The sequence below is a fragment of the Macrobrachium rosenbergii genome, chromosome 14 (genome assembly GCF_040412425.1).
Source record: "Macrobrachium rosenbergii isolate ZJJX-2024 chromosome 14, ASM4041242v1, whole genome shotgun sequence".
In the NCBI taxonomy this organism is placed as follows: domain Eukaryota; kingdom Metazoa; phylum Arthropoda; class Malacostraca; order Decapoda; family Palaemonidae; genus Macrobrachium; species Macrobrachium rosenbergii.
The window spans coordinates 17,311,983-17,334,541 of NC_089754.1; the positions used below are offsets into that span (position 1 = coordinate 17,311,983).

Genomic DNA, 22,559 nt, shown 5'->3' on the forward strand with positions numbered 1-22,559 from the left:
GTTACAGATAGGCTCTCCGAACAAAAGGTAAGAAAGTTGCTATAGGTAGCAAGAATACTTCTAACAATATGTTAACTGTTAATTATAATTCACAAAATCCATAATGACGTAATCCTCCTGCAAGGGACAGTGTTCAAACAAGGATGGATGTAGAACTCCTTGGAGAGTCTTTAAAGATTTAGGATCATAAACTACCTTTGTGAAGGGTTCTGATAATATTCCTAACTGCAAGGTAATTGATAAAGTCCAAACTGAACGTAAAGGGAATAAACTCTGAGAAAACGCATGATTCCTTTTTAGTTGAGTTTGATCGATATACCGGGTCAAGGTGAACAGGTGATTAGAGCAGTTTGTCTAGAGACCATTCGGATTTGCCATAGACGTTCCTGGACTAAAGTCCGTCAAATCATTTCACCAGCAAAGAAGCTACAAGTTAGCAGATATAAATTTGATAAGGTTAAAGATAGAGTAGACAATATTCATATATTGTTGGGCAGTGACCAAAATCATATTTTTCCTCTCGTTCAGCATAATTTCTCTGAAATGGGTAAACCGCCTTCAACTTATTTTAATACACCCTAAATTATGTTGGCGGGTAGTGTGTCTCAGTATTTGAGTAATATTAATAGTTTGCCGAAATCAAGCTCGATAAGCCCATATGACTAGAATGCAGTTCAATTAGTTCTTTGCTTAAGAGAAAAGTTTTGACTACTCAAAAGATTCAACAGGCTACAGAAGATTGTTTGGACGATATGTTAAATTCTCTGCCCAATATTCATGATGATACCAGAAATACTAGTGTTACAGAGAAGAAACTGATTTAGTTAATAATGTTTTTCAAGCATAGAAGTTGATAAGAGTCTGGACAGTTAATATATGCCTTGTCTTTGGAAAAAGAAATTGCACCTCTTTTATCTCAAATTATAATTTAGCTAAGAGTATTTTAAATTCTCAGAGAAAAAACTTTCCCCTGAGAAATTGAAAGAGTATGATGAGTTATTCATCAACAATTAATGGATGGGATCATAGAACGTATTGATAACATAGCCGCCTATTCTAGAGATAATGACGCATCATTTTTGGCTCATAATGCAGTTTCGGGAGAACGTTGAATCCACTAAGTGCAGAGTAGTCTTCTTATCCAATTTGGTGAAAATACTGGTGCTAGTCTCTGTCTCATAACCAATGTTCACAAGTAGGACCTAACCCAAATCGCAAAATTCAAGTAGCGACATTACTTCTTGTTTTGATAGTTTTTAGTAACTTTGACTTAAAAGAGCATTTTTACAGCTATTACTTAGAAGGAAGACACCGATAAGTTATTGTTTCTTTTGTTCAAAGATGTGTCCAAGGGTGATTTTTCTATCATTGGGTATAGATTTTGTAGAGTACCATTTGGAATGCGATTTTCGCCGTTCTTGTTAATGCTTGACTTTACTATATTTTGATTCTTAATGCAAGTGATTAAGATCCTGAGTTAAAGAGAGATTAGGAAGTCATTATATGATTTATCATATATGGATAATTTGTCCTATACTCTAACAGTGAGGATGATCTTATCAAGGCTTTGAAATTAGCTACTGAAGTTTTAATAAATATGGGTTCGAATTGCAACAGTTCAATACAAATTCACTGAACGTGCTTAAGCAGTATCAACTACAGAGTGAAAAGGATTGTGAGAAATTGTTTGGTCTTTACTGGGATACGAAGAATGATACTATTAAAACACGTAAACTGTACTTGGATCCCACAGCCAACACTAAAAGGGAAAGTTCTAAGCACTTTTCAATCTAATTTGACTTTGGTGTATAAACATTCCTATCTTGAATAGAGCAAGATTATTTTTGCATAAACTTCAAATAGATAGTAAAATACGCTGGGATGATCAGTTGACTCCAGAGCAGCGTAAAGAATGGAAAAATCTAAGCAAATAAATAAGAGCAACGAATTGGTTGTTAACTGCTCAATAGGGGACCGAGAGGGTGTGTATAATTTGTTTGTCTATGCAGATGCGGGGTAAAGAACTTTAGGTTGTGCAATTTATCTTCACGAAGTAATCACTTCTAATATGCATTTAGTTTTTAGCGAAGAATTCCGTAATCTCTAAAAAACCTAAGAACTAAGTCCATTCCGTTTTGGAACTTATGGCTTTACATCTTGCTGTAAAAGCTAGTCTGGATTTCTATGACAATATTTCTTGTGCTGTTCGACCAATTAAGATAGATCAGATATATGCATTCACGGACTCGATGATTGCAGCTTGAATTGGATAAAGTCAAAAGAGATAGATTTTGGCAAATGAGAAAGAATGTTTTAATAAACAGACTGAACGATATTTCTGAACTTCAGTGAGAAGCATTCTGTAATTTTTTCATATGGGCGGCATTCGTAATCCCTGCTGATGTTCTGACGAGGTGTGTATCAGAAAAAACTCTTCGTAATACATGTTTCTGTCTGGGCCTAAATTTGTTGACAATATTGATTCCGAATTTTAGAATTAGTGTTCCCTATCCAGACCAGAAACCTGGCGCGTAGTTTTTTTTTCCCAGTTGAGGTTAATTTGTCTGAAGCCGAACCACTATTTCCGTTAACTAAGTTTTCAAGCTTTCAAAGCGGTGAAGGTTCTGAGTTACGTATTCAGGTTCGTGAATAATTTGAAGTTAAAGTGGAAATATTGCACGTGGTGAGCCAGAGTCGTTGCAAATTCTGGAAATGAATATTTATCGAGTTTTAAATACTTAATTTGCTGAGCACAGCTATCAACATTTAGAAATTCTTACGAATCATTGTTAAGAGAATGTACAGACCAGTTAGTGGTTCAGTTTAACCTTTTTCTGGACGAAGACAATATAATAAGAGTACAAAGTAAACTGAAGAACTTAAGAGCTTCTTATAGTGAGAAGTGTCCTATCCTATTAGCAAAGGATTGCTGTTGCAAAAAGCATTATTTGGGACATGCATGTTAGGACTGGTCATTCTGGTATATATAAGACTTTGGAGTCTGCTAAGGAAGCAATTTTGGATAACTAATGGGTTTTGTAACTGTTAAAAGTATTGAATAATTGTCTGGTATGCAAGAGTTGAATTCCTGTAATAAAAATTAGTAAAAATGCATACAGAGATTTTAGGATAAACCTGATTCTATTCCATTTAGGAATATTTGTGTTGATCATTGTGGACCTTTTATGGTCACAGATAGTGCAAAACAAAAGTCTAAGGTTTATGTACTCGTAATTTCATGTTTATGGTCCAGAGCTGTTAACGGTGTTATGTAGGTCAATGGAGGTTGCTTCTTTCTCAAGAGCTATACAGCTCCATATATTTGAGTATGGTATCCCTTCATTGATCGTTAGTGACAATGGTAGTCAATTGTGTAGCTGAGTTGAGCAAACTGTATCGTATTTAAACGACACGCAGAATGTATAGAAGTTTTGAAAAAATATAATATTCGGGCTATGAAGTTTCACCCATATCCTGCTTATTCTCCCTAAACTTGGTGGACTCAATGAGTCAATGGTTAACAAGTAAAGAGGATAATAACCTCCAGTATAAGAAATAACATTTTGGACTACTTTGATTTTGAATATTTAATTAGTGAGGTAAAATGCTTTATTAATAAGCGACCTATTATTTTTAAAGTCTGCTTGATTTAAACTAGAGACGAAACCATTGTGTTCCTGTACCTCTGACTCCAGAGATGGTTATAAAAGGTTATGATGTTCCTTGTGTTAGTATTATTCCTCAACTTAATTCTACTGAATTTGAAGAGTCGTGGGACTATACTGACGAAATACTCGGAGATAATCCTTTTTGCTTTCTAAGTATAATAAGCTTAGAAGGTTAGACATAATTTGAAATTGTATAGGAGAGGAATTTGTAGCCAATTTGTTACATCAGTCCATTGATCGGAAGGTAGATATTCCAAGAAAGGACATACTCTATTAGTTGGCGATTTGGTATGTATAAAGAGTAATTTTCTCCAAACCCTTTGATTACCCATTGAGTTGTATTAAAGGTGAGGTTAATGACCTAAATGAGGTTACTGCTGCTTACGTGCGTAAAGCTAATGGGAAGTTGATAGACGTCATGTCGACAACTCATTTATTAACGGAGACCTTGATGGTCGAGTGAAAGCCAGTCAAAGAATCAGTTCCCCACTGAACCACAGGTTCATAAGACCAGTGGAAACAGGAAGCGGCTCGGTTATGCCAAGAGCGTAATACAGCGCTTCTTGAAGCTGAAGAGAATGGTGAAGTATGGCCAGAGCTGTTGTTTGCTTCTCCTGTAGATTTAAATGGGCAGGACGGTACATCCTGTCATGCTTGTTTAAAACTGCTATCTGAATGGCAGTTGTAAGTTTGTTTTATGATTGTAATATATTGAGTATTCACGGGATGCAGGCTCGACGCTGTCTAGTGGATACAAACATTATTTGTATATATTTGTTTGTTTCACAAATATGTTAATTTGTTCACCTCGGGCGGCAACAGTGTACAAAATAATAATTTTAAGTATCTTCCCGAATAAGGAAAGATTTTTCTTTTAAGTTAAACACCTTGGAAACTTTTGAGCTTCTCACAAGAAAGGCTCATCCAGATTCCTTGACAAGGACGCTGGAAGGTTAAATATTGGATTGTAGAAAACCTTCATCCAGATTCCTTGCCAGGGACGCTAAAGGTAACTTCAAGATATGAAGTACCTTACTCTGGCAGTACAAGTACAAGTACAGAGTACAAATTGCAAGCACAAGTACAAGTACAAGTACAAGTACCAAGGCAAACAGTTGTTGGGTATCACTTACGGATAGCAGCAAATATAGCTGCTTGTGCTCCTGCCCCCCCATCTCTGGTTTATTTCTGCTTCAAGATAGTGCACATATGATGTGGTGAACAAACTTTATGAACTCTCTTTTAAACATATAATTAACTGTGGATGATTTGTTTGGTACTGCGTCAGATATAGAGCGTGAGTCCAGATCATAACTACCCGCCCTGATGAAGCTGGCAAGGCCTCAAAGTTATAGTGCTCCATCAACTTCTTCAGTTTCATGGATTAACTTTTGTAAAGTGCTTCTGTCAGCCTCTGTTTGGGTGAGTAAAACAAAAGTTTCCAAGGTGCTTTGTTATACCAGTGGGTAGTAGTCTGCTTTTTGCTTTTGGCCACGATCCATTGTCAAAAGGCCCCATGAAAAATCTTTTCCTTATTTAGCACTAGCTTTAAACTCAATTGAGTTAAAGGTCGAAAGTGATTTTAATTTGCTTGAACTGTGTTTAATTGATCACAAGTGAAGTTAACAATTTCTTTAGAAGTAACTGAACTTTTTCCTTGATTATAGGTAACGTTACTTTTTCGCTGAATGTGAAGTGGGTCCTTGGAAAGAGACAGAAACGTATTTGTCGAGCTGACAAAGTGCAGTGCTAATTTTAATAAAAATAATTTTGATAATGGCCTTCAAAACTTTCCTCATTTTGTCCAATTCATAGAATAGAGCCCGGATCTACAACTCTCAACGAAAACCCCTTTGTACTTTCTTTCACGACAGCCCCAGTCCGTAAATCTATCGTCACTGCTTTTACCCTATATAATCTGCATCAATAGATTTCTTCTCTGGTTGAAAATATCAGTTCGTACAAACAGTCCTGTTGGTGATCTCTTTTCGCCGAAGACGAAGACGACGACGCGAATGATATCAAACTAGAATTATTAATAGAAATTTATATTTATCACATATCTATAATGATATATACTATTATTTCAGCTGCATTAACGCTAACACAAAAAATTACAAAATTATAAATATGTACGTAAGTACACCACATAAAAACACACACACTATATATATATATATATATATATATATATATATATATATATATATATATATATATATATATATATATATATATATATATATATATATATATATATATATATATATATATATATATACATGCGCGCTCGCCAGTGTGTGTGTATATTCACCGTATTCATATCGTTCATATTGGCTCAGATTATGAAGGTATTAACATAATGAATATGCTTATACTGAACTTGTCAATTTCCTCATTACGTTTAATCATTTGCCAGTTTACTAAAACATGTTTTTTTTAATAATTTACTCTAATTCATACAAATAAAGTTGCGCTGCACCACTTAAATCTCTCACCACCAAAGAAGTTACAGAGGTCACAAACCGGGTATCACTTACTACTAAGATATTCCATAAAACCAACAGGAACTTCACTTCAAAAGGAACAGAAAACAAGCTGTTTATTTGCAAAGTTTACATTAAATGAGATCACTAAGCTGTTTCCCTTTGCCATGTTACGTATGTTGCTGAATGATTGGTTACCGAGTTTGGTAAATCTGTACGAAACAAAACAAAAAATGTATTTGTGAAACAAACCCTCGCCGGTGGCAAGTTCCCATATGACCTTTGTTTTCAAATCATGACCTTGACATGAGTCCACCAGTTAACAATCTCGACTCCAAATTACGCATAAATGACACACACACACACACACACACACACACACACACACACACACACACACACACACACACATATATATATATATATATATATATATATATATATATATATATATATATATATATATATATATATATACATATAAGCGAGCAGTCTTCATCTTTGTAAATATTAAAATTATGCTGATTTACTAAACTTTAACCATACCTGTTAGACAGACAAAGAGGGCCAGGCAGGTGTACAGGTAAATCGGGGCATTATCAATTAATGATAAATGCTAGGTAAAAACTCTCTTTCTCTCCACACACACACACACACAACTATCTATAATATATATATATATATATATATATATATATATATATATATATATATATATATGTATATATATATATATATATATATATATATATATATATGTATATATATATATATATATATATATATATATATATATATATATATATATATAGTGTGTCTGTGTTTTTGTGTAAGTACGTACATATATATAATTTTGTTATTTTTTTGTGTTGGCGTTAATGCAGCTGAAATAACAGTATATATCATTATAGATTTGTGATTCATACATAGCCTAGATTTTTTTTCTGAACACATCTCAGGTTATCTAACAAGCTCACATACTGTACTGCCTCACGGACGTCCTAGTACCAAAGCCAGAACATTTTTCTTTATTTACAGACATCTATTGCTGCTTCAATCATTAAGAACCCTCTTATGCATATTTTCTTTTCATAATTCATATCTTTATTAATCCATTCACTTCCAACCACTTCACGTATCGCTCGTGTATCCTTTGCATTCCTCGTCCTTCAAGACGGTCATTAACATATTTCTGCTCATTACACAAGTACGAAGGACCAAGTACTGAATATAAATGAATAAATATATTGATATATACATGCATACCTCACACACATACACACACGCACACACAGACTATATATATATATATATGTGTGTGTGTGTGTGCATATACATTTACAATATGCTATATATACGTATATATACACAAGAAGAATTTAATCAAACCATATTCTTTCACTCTGACCCTACTGTAATTACATATTCCAACTGATCGCTTTCACGTTCAACTCCTCCTCTCTCTCTCTCTCTCTCTCTCTCTCTCTCTCTCTCTCTCTCTCTCTCTATCTCTCTCTCTCTCTCTCTCTCTCTCATATCAACAGATGCGTCTGTTGAGTTACTAAGAGACACCAAGGCCTCGCTGGTGTCACTTTCAGGCCACTTCTCTCGGTCTTCGATCTCTGGTTTCGTTCGTCGTCTCACTTAAAAACATCATTGCAGCCTCTTTTATCTATAACCCCCTTCCCCTCTCCCCTCTTGCCACCACCCAAACATCTATCACTTTCAACAACCACATCCCTCTCCCCCCCTGTAGGGATGGTATTTAACAATCGATCAACAACAGACGCGAGAGTCTTCGCCGTCGTCAAATCACCATCATTACAACCTCTGCAACAACCGTTAATAAATCATGATCGTCACTATTGTCACACGCAACGCCACGTCATACAGTCACTGCTAAAACTGTAAAGACATCGCTAAATCATCATCATTATCATTGCCCCTCCACCTAACACCTACAGTATACACTATATTCATGATATTTGTTGCTAAGGACAGAAAACGAGTGAGTGGCATCCGGGAAGTCAGTACATTACTGCTCTAATGAGAATCCTGGTCTATCCTTCAAAATGAATATATAAAAATACACTTAAATGGCCTTACCTTGACTTGCATTTCACGGAAACTTTACTGTGAAAAGCCTAAATAACAACAGCGTAAAGAGTCACCGTACCGGCATTGGTTATCTAACAGACCGAACGAGGGTAGAATATGTGAAGGCTTGAGAGAAATAAAATACTAATGAAATTCGTTCGTTTGATACATTGGTATATATATATATATATATATATATATATATATATATATATATATATATATATATATATATATATTACTCCGCAGTAACCTTTTACTGTAAAATCCAAGCCACACTATTACAAATAACCTCAGTTCTAAAAGATTTTAAAAGCGAATGTAAACACGAATTTTTTCGTCTTACCCGCGATTTTCTTTTGACGTGTATAAACAAGCACATTCACCATACAATTAATACATGTTTTACAACATCCAAAGTAACATGGCAAATGTACGTGCCGTTCTAAAATGTAATAAATTGAAAAAGTAAAGCAAAAAAAAAAAAAAAAACGAGAGTAAAAGGTTATACTGATATTTGCATCACAAATTGCGGCATCTCTCAATCATATCTACTTTAATCACAAAAAAAAAAAAAATAAACAGAAGAAAAAAGGTTTTCTGTGAAACATCAGAGCACGCAGACCTAAAGTAAAAGGTTACTAAATTTATGGAGAGAGAGAGAGAGAGAGAGAGAGAGAGAGAGAGAGAGAGAGAGAGAGAGAGAGAGAGAGATCTGACAAATATCCATTACGTCTGTGGTCGATAAATGTATGCATACATTTTTAGGGGCACGAGTTGAGCAAAACTAACATACTATGACCCTTACACGAAAAATTAAAAGTGACCACACAGACCAACATTTCGTTGCAAATGTTTAGTGCAGATTCATTCGGCGAATTAAGCTATGGCCATTTTGTTTCACTTTTATTACATAACTTTTTATTAATGAAACACTTGGGATTGAGGGCAGGGCATCATCTTTCGATAGCAGATGAAATTTCACAACTCGTTCAAACAGACATATGTACAAAATGTACAAAAGCATTTTTGCTGTTTCGACCTGAGATGATCAAATAAGTAACATCATTCACTTCCAACCACTTCACGTATCGCTCGTGTATCCTTTGCGTTCTTCATCCTTCAAGACGGTCATTAACATATTTCTGCTCATTACACAAGTACGAAGGACCAAGTACTCAATATAAATGAATAAATATATTGATATATACATGCAAACCTCACACACACACACGCACACACAGACAAAGTAGCGCCTGGAACCTTCACCGCAAAACAGAAGATCTGTCTCACAAAACAAGGGCGTTCGGACACCATAAACCTCCGCCAAAACTGAGCAATCCATCTCCCGACCCCCTTATCCACCCACATCCCCACCCTAATCACCACGAACCATTGTTCCTTATCGAGATCCGGATCTCTCCCTAAGTTTAACCACTCGTTGCCAGTCACGATCTCCACCTCCGGTAAATTATTCCTAAAAATTCTCAGACAGACAAAACAAACATAAGAGGTGAGAATCAGCAGCGTACGTTGAAAATCACGATAAAGAGTCAAACATGATCCCGCAACGTTCCGAAGCTTTGGGAGCATTAAATGTTCAAGGTCGACTTCTTCTAAGTGGTCTGAACACATTTCCTTCAGTGTGATTAAATGAGGATTGGACCCAACGATCTGATATTACGGACTAGTGTCGTAACTACTAAGGCCATCGCACCGATTAACTTGGGAACTGGGGCCATAACATATACATATCGACCGATGTCTGGGCTTAATTTCAAATGCATAAAATGGAAAAGTGAAACTCATAATTACTATCAAAAGAACTGACATTCATCAACAACTGATGCCATTTACTGAAGGGATTTTAAAGCGAATAACTTCATAGGGAGGTCTGCGTTCAATCTGCATGAAGTGTGGTGATTCTAACTGTAATGTAGGAAGATACTTGAACCTCTTAAATAAACACAGTGAGGGCAAAAATATTGGTGGGGTGTGGGTGGGAATCGTTTTGCAAGAAGAGAAACATACGGATAAGATGTCTGACCGCCCATTACACTGAGCCAGCCCAGTTCCTACTGGTAAGGAAACTTTCATTAACACGTAATTGCTCAGAAGACGCAGTAACCTCTATTTGGCTTTAGGTCAATATAGTCTGCAATTTTTTCTAGAAGGCATACCTCACGGTAAAATGAAAAACAACGAATGAAGTCATTTATATATAAATAAATATATATATATATATATATATATATATATATATAATTATATATATATATATATATATATATATATATATATATATATATATATATATATATATATATATATTATATGTTTGTCCCGATGACAGAGCAGTTAGTGTCCTAGCCTCACCAACGAGAGCGCTGAGATCGATCCCGGTTAGGGAGAGGCCAGGCCAACTTCCACTTTATAAAACGTATTGTGTTGCAAATGGTTAGGTCAAGGTTACTTCAACTTTCCAGACGAGAGTTGTAGGATTCTAACGTTCTTTTTTTTTTTATGCCTAAACCCTTCTTTCGAGAGACAGGCTTGATGATTCTGTAGCAGTAATATCTGATCCGTTTGATCCGATAATTGGCTCCTTGTTCCCTTGCCCCTTGACAATAACCATTAATGCGTAGGAGAGAAAAAAGCCTTTATAAACCGCTGGCAATGATTTAATAGAGCATTTACACATAAACGCACAGATAAAACCTTTAAACAGGTTAAACTCCTTCTAGGCTGGGGATTATCATCTCGTCGACAGAGAGAGAGAGAGAGAGAGAGAGAGAGAGAGAGAGAGAGAGAGAGAGTGTGGTGGGGGGGGGACTATACATTTACGGCTCTCTGTCTCATGCCTATGGCAACTTTTGCTCATTAACTTCGCGAGAGTTTTTTAAAAGGCGTCATAAGGAAAGGGAGGTGATTAAAGTACATTATAATATGCAGTTGTAACTAACCATTCCAGTATGGCAGAGTGTCATTAAAACAAAATTTCATAATACTGAGTGAATTACAGTGTTTGAGAATGGTATTCGGCAATTTTACTCTTTTTAACGGAAGATCACCGATAACATGATTCATAATGCATTTTATTTCCTGACGACTTCTTCATTTCTATACTTTACTGACCGCTACCTTTTGTTTACCTATGATCTTCACTACTTTTTACAATGTCAGTTTTTATCCATTTTTAGTTTTATGCAAAAGAAAACTATTGAGATGGTTTTGTCTGTCCGTCCGCACTTTTTCTGTCCGCCCTCATATCTTAAAAACTACTGAGGTTGGAGGACTGAAAATTGATATGTTGATCATCCACCCTCCAGTTATCAAACATACTAAATTGCAGCCCTCTAGCCTCAGTAGTTTTCATTTTATTTAAGGTTAAAGTTAGCATAATCGTACATCTGGCACCGTTACAGTACCAACAACATACGTCATCACCTGGCCGAGGCTGAAAATTTCATACAGCATTATACTCGTTACTGTTGTTCATCACTACCTTTTGCATTAACGATCACCGGCACTGCTATCATTAATGTCCACCCTTCACCTTTTTCATTAATGAATGTTTATTAAATACCCCCATTAGCTCCCTTCATTAATGATCACCATTACCTTGGCTTTTCGCCCAGCCCTCCCCAGATCTTATCCCAGCCTTTTATATGGGTTTTGGGATAGTCAACTAATCCATCTGCTTTAAGCCAGCGGAAGCTCATGTGGCCGGGAGGGAAGAGGTGCACACCTACTAGTAGCCTTGGTAATATGGTCGACTCCTTTATACACTTCCACTTCTGATTAGGATTGAACCAGTTTCTCACGAAAGGGTTTACTCAACTTTCACATTCAATTCACGATTTTCCGTAAAAATAGGTGAAACTCAGGAAGAGCTATGCAATACTCTTAGGAATGCTTTTCATGCTTAATATTCAATTGTACTTGTGTTAAGAAGGAAAACGTAGCGCCAACTATATAGAAAAGGAAGATAAAAATGTTAACAAAAAATAAAAACACGGAAGATCTAAACAATAAAAAAATAAAATAAAAACACGGAGGGGGTAGGTAGCGCTGGGTAGAGAAAATAGGATTATACACTGTGAAGTGTGAAAGCCAGAACAGGGAGTGAGCAACACATCGAACAGGGGTGCCAGAGAGAGAGAGAGAGAGAGAGAGAGAGAGAGAGAGAGAGAGAGAGAGAGAGAGAGAGAGAGAGAGAGAGAGGATAAAATGACTCCAATTAAAACCAACTGAATTAATAAAATCTAAAAACCCTGTTCCCATTAAAACAATACATATCACTCAAGTGACAAAGACAAAATCTACAGAAACTCTGAACAGCAATACGAGAAAAGTGCTATATGATGGGAGAGACAGTCCCTGAGGTTCGATTCATTCTAAAATCCCCTGCTAATAACTCCCATCTTAATAAAGAAGTTTCACTAATTACATGTTTTGAGTAGCTTAGCCCTCATTTAAACGATGATAATGACCTGTTCCTAATCGTGTTAAGTGTACGTATCCAATTATGTAATAGCTTAGAATTAATGAGGACTGAAATATCAACTCATCCCAAAAACCAAATACTGTTTACTGATGTTAATGGAAAGAGACGGAGATGGCCAACGGTTACCCAAACGAGGAAGGTCCACCATGAAAACTCTTACTGGTTTTCAACAACAGACCAGCCGATGAGACTAGGCAGGTTTGAAATTCAGTCAAAAGAATAATAAAGAAAATCTCATATTCCCAAATTAAAAGGTACCAGTGACTGATGATTCATCTTTATCTATTGACTACTAGCATAGACCTCTTTGATTAAAGGATATTCAAAATAACATTTGTCATAACCCTACCACACAGCTAATTAGTAACATCTGGATGGCAATGTACCCAACTCCAAACTCCACGAAAACCTCTTTTTCTATTAAGTGGGTCATGAATGGAGTGTGGGGTTCTATTATTTGCATGCAATTGCCCTAACTGATAACAGTGAAAAATGTGTAACTGGTAAAAGATTTTACAGTTTAGAGAAACAGCGACAATCAGCCAATCAGGCACTTGTTGAGGGAGCATTTCTTAGCATCAATTATGATTCTTTAATCAATACATTCCACAGAGCAGTTGTTGGTGGGTAATATTGTTATCAGAGGAACATGATCTCTTGTGTTCCTCTGCTTACCGTTCTTGGGTCACTAGTTTTTATATAATGTAAGCACGATATGTGGTTTGGCCTTGGATGCAAGCTTGTTGCCTGTGTAGATGGTGATGCTTCTCTATGTACATTAATACCATTTCATGAGTACAGACCTATGTGTGCTGAATCTCTTAAAAGAGATTTAGCTGCAGTTAGTGCTTGATATAAATTATGGGGGACGAAATTAAACCTTTCAAGATGTTGTAAAATATGGTCATTAAGGCACTGGGTCCCGCTGCAAGAGTTATTTATTGACAGTGTTTCTTCCACTACATTGAATTCATTTAAAATTCTATGTTACATCCAATTGTGAGTAACATATCCGGTCTCTATCTTCTACAATTACACAAAAATCGTTATGGTGAGATTGTCTTTCAATACTTTTGGAGACTTGTCTGTTCTGAGGGAATACTTTTACTCTCATTGTCCACAAAAATCGCTACGGTGAGATTGTCTTTCTATACTTTCTATACTTTTGGGGACTTGTCTATTCTGAAGAAATACTTTTACTCGCATCGTTCAAATCTTTTAGATATTATGACCGTACTTTCCAGACTATACCATGCACCATGAAGTACTAGATATACAGCTCATTCTAACAGTCTTGCCTTTTACTTTGTGAGGTTAAATGCCTCAAAGTTTCCTAAAAGTATTATCCCAACTGGGACCAAATTACGGAGAAATCTTCCAAGGTAGGCTGTTCCAATGTCTAGATCTCGGGCTGTTCCACCGTTGGAACTGCAAAGGTTCTTACAGGAGGCAAAAAATTTTTTCTTGTTCAGGCTTCCACGAGCCTCAGTTCACAGATTTTTTTTATTTTAACTTTTTTTTTTTTTTCTACAACATAATTTATTCTGCACTTAGGTATTTCTTTCAACGTGCAGGGGTACTTTCTCAGCTGGGGCACTAGGGCACGTAGCACTCTGCTTTTCCAACTAGGGTTGCAGCTTGACTGGTAATAATGACAATTGGGGCTTGTAAATATATTGAAGGCGACTTGTAAATATATTGAAGAGTCCCAAGGAAGGGAACATCCTTACATCCTGAGCGGTGTGAGCTGATTGCTAACCACATGAAAGTAAAAGAAGACTTAATGAGAATAGCAAAGGATTTAAGTCAAACTCCTTATATAATACGGCACTATGACAGGGCCTTGTAGAACTAAACGCTTCATCTCTGTTAATTGGCAAAGTTGCTCTGATTAAAGGCTTTCCTGGGGAGCAAGACAATAGAATACGGTTAAAAATTGATATAATTACGAGATGTAAATTCAATATTATATTCTCTCTCTCTCTCTCTCTCTCTCTCAAAGGTGCCTCACACTGAGGGACCTGGGGCAACCCGAACGAACTGTAAGGTCTAAGACAGTGATTCTTAAACTGGTGGCGCGCCCCAGAAGCTTTCGAGGGGGGCGCAAGCACAGTTGCCAGATGGTGCCAACTATTTTTTTAATTTGTGATGTCACTTACAAAATTGCCAAAAGCGTTATCACTGCTTCCATATATTTTCTAATCATTATCTCAAAACATGCCAAAAATTCAAAATATAAGTCAATTTTAATTTCAAATCTTGTTTATGAATTGTCTTTTATTGTTATGATAAGTATAATAGCATACAAATAGACAACATATTGTTTATAGATTATAGTTGCCAAAAGTTTCAGGGGTGGGGGGGGGAGCGTGGGGTCTATACATAATGCAGAGGGGGGCGCAAGGCAAAAAAAGTTTAAGAACCACTGGTCTAAGGTAAGGTAAGGTCCGAGTAATCAGATTATACCAAAACAGAGAACTAAGCAACTTACGAAAGAGACCACAAGTAAAAAAATACGAGAAAAAGGCATCCGAAAGGTATGACGACTACTGTCATAACACCCAGGAGTCATAAAAAATAAGGAAACACGTACGATGTATACGAAAATATGTATAAGAAAAACAGCAAGAACCCATGACCCACAAATTGCCATGGAATGAAAAGGAGCAACGCATTACCACTGAGAAATCTCATGTAAAGACAAACAAGATATATATACCAAAAAATAATCATTAATCACTCAGGAAGTGTACATGTTCACTACAGTGACAGTATTCGATTATTTTATAGCCTAAACACTCTTCTCAGGTCTAGCATAAACGGATGTACATTTCAGACTTAACATAAGTGTCCGGAAAACTGTTCATCTCGCAATGTCAATGAAAATGAAGGAATGATTTCCGATCAGCATCCCCATCTATCCCAAATTCTACACAAATTTTCATCAGCCAAAGCCCACTCGTCTAACAGGTTTCATTAGAATCCATCAATAACTTATTGTGGCATTTTAGTGACATCCTGACGCGATGAGTGCATATTATCCGTCCACCTGCGCCGGCTGACGTGATAGTATAATCGTGGATATGAAGCCAGTACCCTGACTGACCGCAAAGTGGAAGACTGACCCAATGACTGGCATTCCTTAGTTGGATGACCTACTCCAGAGTTATCTGGCGTTGCACTCAGAGAGCGATCGAGTCCTCGAGTGAGCACTCCAGGTATTATCAGAACTAAGCGCCGAAAAACATTGCCCCTTCTAATATATAAAGTACTGAAGACTTTCTTTAAGAGTAGTTCTGAACATGATTACTGTCTTTCAAGGACACCAAGAAACGTGAAAAATAAGGAAAATCTAGAAGGGAACGCATGAAATAAGTTAAGTATACCTTAGTTTAACCAGACCACTGAGCTGATTAACATCTCTCCTATCCTAGGGCTGGCCCGAAGGATTAGACTTATTTTACGTGGCTAAGAACCAACTGGTTACCTAGCAACGGGACCTACAGCTTATTGTGGAATCGCAACCACATTATAGCGAGAAATGAATTTCTATCACCAGAAATAAATTCTTCTAATTCTTCATTGGCCGGCCGGATACTCGAACGCGGGCCCAGCAGAGTGCTAGCCGAGAACTACACCGATCCTTCCAACGAGGAACTAACGTATGAAATAAAACAAGACACTTCACTGTGTGTCGTGTAAATTGATTAGTAAACACGATACTCTCAGGTACGGAAAATACTAAGATTTCTAGCTACGGTAAATGACAGGGTGCGTCATCAATTCAGAGTGCTAGGAGTAATTGCACCCCACGGATGATTTAAAAGAAACCGAAAACGATGACATTCCGATTTTCCTGCCGCGTCTCTTCACCGCCACCATCCTCGGAAGCCCTCCTACATCAAAGACCCGGTTCTCATTCCCTGGTCTCGAGGACTTTCCGAAAGTATGGAAGGAGATGAGATCCAAGGCGGACTGGATAAGGGAAATGAGAGAAGAAGGGGCCGGGGATGGGAGCTAGTGAAGGGGTAAGAGAAAGTGGAGAAACGATAAACGTAAACGGAACTAACAAGCAAAAGTTAACAGGAAAAAGTAGGAGGTAAAGAGGAAACGAAAAGAGCTAGTAGAATAGTAAAAGTGAGAGAGATTCGTAATGGAGGAAAATAAAAATAGGCTATTATCAAAATGGTGAATAAGAAAAAGGGATAAACTGTATACGGAAGCATATATTAAAAAAAATATCAGAGGAGGAACGACAAAAAAGTATACAATGAGAAGAGAAAAGGGCAGAGGAGGGAATATTGAATCAAGTAGAGAGGTCAGAAGACAGTAAAGGTGAGAAGAGCAAGAAAAAGAGTAAGGAGAAGGAATATTAGGTAAAACAGCATGATGAAGAACGGAGAAAGAGAGTAGGGGAAGGAATGCGAGGGTGTAATAACAGCCGGGCAAAAGGTTATGATAACATGCCATGTGACGGCCATCGCAATGAACATTCTGGTGCTGCCCTTAACCCCAGCATTACCTACAGCCTGTGTAATGGCTGAAAAACATTACCGCTGCAAAATTCCAAACATATGATCATACATGTAACATAAAAACATAATTACTTTACACGTGTACAAAAAAAAAATCTCACATTATGCCCTATACTACTGAACTTCATTCTTCTCTCTCTCTCTCTCTCTCTCTCTCTCTTCAAAACCATTTCATCATCCTGACAGCCTAGAGCTACGGTGCCCTACAGCAACTCGAGCTATGGCTAGCCCCAATTAGAGATACTGTACTACAAGGAACTAATCAATAATGCTTTAGAAAGAGGAAGGAGTTCGTTAACACCCAAGGAGAATTACGGACTGCTGCTTCTGCCCTTCTTTAACGCTCAAGAGCTTAGGACTGCTACCACCACTAATATTCAACTCACAATCCCCTTGTCTATTTTAGTATATAGAATGGGAATCTCTCGTTTCTTCTGACATTAATCCGGTGCTACGTACATTAATAAACCAATTTTACGCAAAGTATTTTTCACTTTGTTTTACAGTGATTCAAACTAACTTTTACACTTTCAGTATTGTTTATGTCGATTAAAAATCTTACGATAAGCCCCTAACTAATTTCGATATTCATATTAATCATTATTGTTGTAAGCTACTAACGGCCCTTTTGTTGGATTCTCAACGGAAATTACACATATGGGTCTCAACGGTGGTGTAGTCCCATTTAAGAGAGTAACGTAGTAAAGAGCTCCGACCCAACTAGGTCTTGAAGAAATAACCCTCTTAATAAAGAAGATGACAAAAAAAAGAGCGTTGGAAAAACAAAACAATTACTCTGTCTTGACAATACTGCTACTACACTCAGGCAAATTCTTTTACAATTTTAGCAACAATATACAAGTGTGTGTGCGTTTGTGTTTTGCACTATTTAATCATGTTTATCTACCACTCCTCTCTTCAGAATACATACATAAATGTGCAGGCACACACACACACACACACACACACACATTTACATATATATATATATATATATATATATATATATATATATATATATATATATATATATATATATATATATATATATATGTATGTATGTATATATAAATAAATGTATGTATGTACATATATAAATAAATAATATATATATATATATATATATATATATATATATATATATATATATATATATATATATATATATATATATATATATATACAGTACAATCTGAGAGAGAGAGAGAGAGAGAGAGAGAGAGCGCTAGCTTCATAGCAGAGCGATTACATAACCGGGGCTGTATGGGCATGTGCCAAAACGTACTTGAGAGACAAATATGACGCAAGGGTCACTTAGGGACCAGTTCTGCCCCAGTCCCTACCCGCCCGCCCCCCACCACCTAGACAACAACAACAATAGCGCGACCATATTTCAGGGCAAGAGGATCTAAGGGCCAACGACTTACACACGTCTGTGTTGCAATAGGGTCATTCCTGTCTTGGCTCCTTCCCTTACAAGTGAGCAACAACGTACTCCGACGAATACCATGATGTCTTTTTATTCTTTGGTATGTGGTCGTCAGTGCACATGAAATTGTACCAAGCTCGATGCTTCGTAGGCAGTCATGTACGCTCGCAAAAGAAAAAAAAAATTTTTTCGTACCCTTGAGCTTCTGAGTATATAGTTATACAGAAGACAATGAAACTTCCGCTAAATGACTGCGTAAAATAAATTTGGATGACGTCAAATCTGGGACTTTGTCAATAAGGAAATTGATGTCATGTTTTCCACAGAGGTATACTCTTGGTTGTACCTAATATATATTTCCCGTTGCCATTTCATTACGTCATATATGACGTTAGTATTTAAAATAAAACTGTCACTACGTTTAGCAATTCCATGATAAGTATCTAAAGTATTGTTAGTTCTATTTTAGCATCAACAGTAATGATGAACTCTACTTTCATAAAAGAGACAAAAAATGAGCCTAATCAAAATGCCCCATTACGCATGAATGTTCATCGTGAAATGATTTACGACAGTTTTACAAGATTCACGCATATTTTACAAGGTAACATTATTTTTTAAAAATCCCCAACAGACGACAGCGCATCACAGCGACCCCTATTGCACAAAGAAATGCTACAACCCAACTTCACAGCAACACCACAGCTTGCATGTGCAATACTTGAATACGTCGCAAATCAGGACAACGCAGACGCTGGTTATCTTCCTGCGGGTCATGAACGTACACCGACTGTTCCTCACTGTCATGGAAGTCTGTAAGCTTATACTGTATAGCCAGTGGGCTGTAAACAGTGAGTACGGTAGTAACCCGTGCTTCGCCATGACTGCGCAGAAAAGGGTTTCGCAACGTCGGAATGCCTCGTACTACGTCAGGGATTGTTGTTATTCAAGCATACGCGCACGGTATTCATCTTCCGCATCAGGAGCGTCATTTTAATACAATGCTTCGTCCAACATTCGAACTAATTTAGTCTGAGAGAATAACACCATCTTTCTTACAGAAATTAGAAGCTTAATCGCTGATTTAATTTATACTTCTACAACAAAAGCAACAACTATTATTATTATTATTATTATTATTATTATTAAAGTAGTTTAACCAGACCACTGAGCTGACTTCCAGCTCTCACAGGGCTGGCCCGAAGGATTAGATTAAAATACTAGGTCCAGGCCTGAGGCCAAGCGCTGGGACCCAATAGATCATTCGGTACAATGATGAATGAATTAAAATGAAATTAAAAACTGCATATAGGCACATCCTCTCACACTAAAACACATATATATAATAAATACATTTACTCAGACCTCCTTACATACATACTAAAAGGTATATTACTACTTCTACTACTAATGGTTATTATAATAGCTTAAATTTCTTAGCTTACAAAAATGCACAGGTAACCTATAAAACGCATATTTTTCACTAAACCCATTAAAGCGAGTGATGACGTCACTGTTATTTGAGGCTTTACAAGAAACTCAAGTTATGGCGACTAGCGTTCCTAAGAGTATGTACCACGTCTTTCTTTTATATTTTAAAGTTGCGAATATTTTCGATTTTCATTCTCAATCACATTCAATAACCCTACTGATTGGTTTGTTCATTCGGCTGTTTAATATATCAATTATTCCATCCATCTTTTATTTATCTCTTGCCACTGTGGGTACAGACCCAAAACCATCTCACCCTTAAGTATGGGGAGAGATAATGAGATAATAAGATAAGAACTAACATAGGGGAAAATCACTTAAGGCCAAGGTCAGCCACACGCAACTCTTCACGAACGAAATTAGAAAGAGTATTTGTTAAACACTGTCCCGTGTAATCAACTAATATAGTTAGGTCATAGGGTTCCAAGTCTCGCAGCTCCGTTTGTTCAAGTTGACAGGAAACAGAATTCCTTTTCATTTCAGTTGAATTTCGCCAGCGGATGATTCCGTTTCCACATAAGCATTGCTTTCAGACGCCAAAGTGTAAAATTAACACATTGATTAGGTGAAGACGTGATGGAGTCTGCTGATGCGCCAAAAATTCTCTTCTCGGTGGAATTGTCGTACACACTGGCAGCAACATTATTTCAGATTGGTTGCTTTATTTGCTTGAATGTTAGAGACATAACTTTAACCTTCAGAGGCAAAAGACAATTTCAAAAATTGAAATGAGGCAAGGAAGTCATTATGAACCGAGTGTCTAGGACATTACACGCAGGAAAAAGGTTTACACTTCTCAAGCGTCAATTCAGTCTTTTTATTTTGAACAACTAGATTTTATCATTCTTGCTATTCTAGAGTGAAATGCTATGATACAATCCTGAATGTCATAGAGCAATGAAATCAATGCATCCTGACGAAAATATAAAATTCTCTTGTATAAAAAAAAAAGCTCGTATCATTAAACAAAACAGATCAAACACTTATGCACATTTACTTGATCTCATCCATAGATAGTACCTTATTGTAAGTCGCAAGATGTCAGTTTTCATTCTCAAGGTTTGACATTTCTAAATGATTTCCAATAAAATGATAAAGACACATTCATGAGTTTAAAAATTACGCCCATAAGGTTAATCAAAACTCCCATGTATAATCAATAAAAACAATCTAATCAGCTGATATCGAGTACACAACCTGGCGACAATGCAGCAACTTAAGAACACAACCAACTGGAATTTAAGTATTCAGTCAATCCTACCAAAAAAAAAAAAAAAAAAAAAAAAAGTCATGCGTGATGGAAAGACATCAGGATAAAAAGTGAATCTAAAATCTGATAAAATCATGGTATCCTTACTTTCACCCAAGAGTGGCATTGGAAAAGAAATTGAAAATGGTCTTTGAAAATGTCATAGGTGCCAGCGTACAAGCGTTTTCAATTATTTCACTTCCTACATGACAGGAGTTGAGATTTTATATTACATTACTGAAAATTCAATTCTACCATAAACTTGCATCCTTATCTTACATATAAAAGTTGAAAGTTCTTCCTGTTTTACTTTCTTATGAAGTTTAATTCTCAAATGTCAAAACGATTATCAATCATTTACTTCGATATTGCAATAACTAAATCGATATGTCCTCAACATTTTATCAGTTACGGAGATATCTGGCAATCAATCGCCAATAAAGTAACCTTTTGTTTGATTTATGAGTCCAGAGGCCCACACCAGGCCTGTTATATCCTTCAACTCTACCAAATTTACAAGTCCCCCTTTAGGTAAGGACCAGCGTTGGCATAAGGCCAACCTAATCTAAACCAACCAGCTAATGTATGAATTCATCCTCACACGACAAATCACAACAATAACCGACACTAATGATTTGCCTTTTCGACCATAGTTTCCCGTTTTTGTAAACTGCTCACTAAACCATGCCCCACCTGTCAAATTCCTTGGCAGAAGAAAGGTCAGCGCTGAAAAGACAAACGAATAAATAAACTCTCTTTTTGATTTCCGATAAGAAAACTATCACTACAGCTTCCTTGCCGAGTTGAGGAAATCTCTCCATCACGACTGACTAGAGTTAGAATGAATCTATTTAGTGATGAAGATAATCCAAGAAAAGACGAACCATTCTGAATGCTGAAAACCCGACAAGTGAGAGAATTTGTGAGTGAGCTCATCGTATTTCTCGAGTGTTTGAAATATCTGAAGTGAGACCAGACTGCTGAGTTTTAATGTGATGTCAACTTACGGAATAAAAATCACGAAAACGCTGGAACACTGAAACATAATTTTTCTTATTTCTTTCAAATGAAATACTTCAAGTAAATGGTAAAGTCGT

At 36.6% G+C, this 22,559-nt stretch overlaps 1 protein-coding gene across 8 annotated transcripts in view; it reads right to left on the reverse strand.

The window, feature by feature from the left end:
• The window catches only part of LOC136845736 (uncharacterized), a 466,679-nt gene that overhangs the window by 435,468 nt on the left and 8,652 nt on the right, over positions 1 to 22,559 (reverse strand). The window lies entirely within an intron of this gene.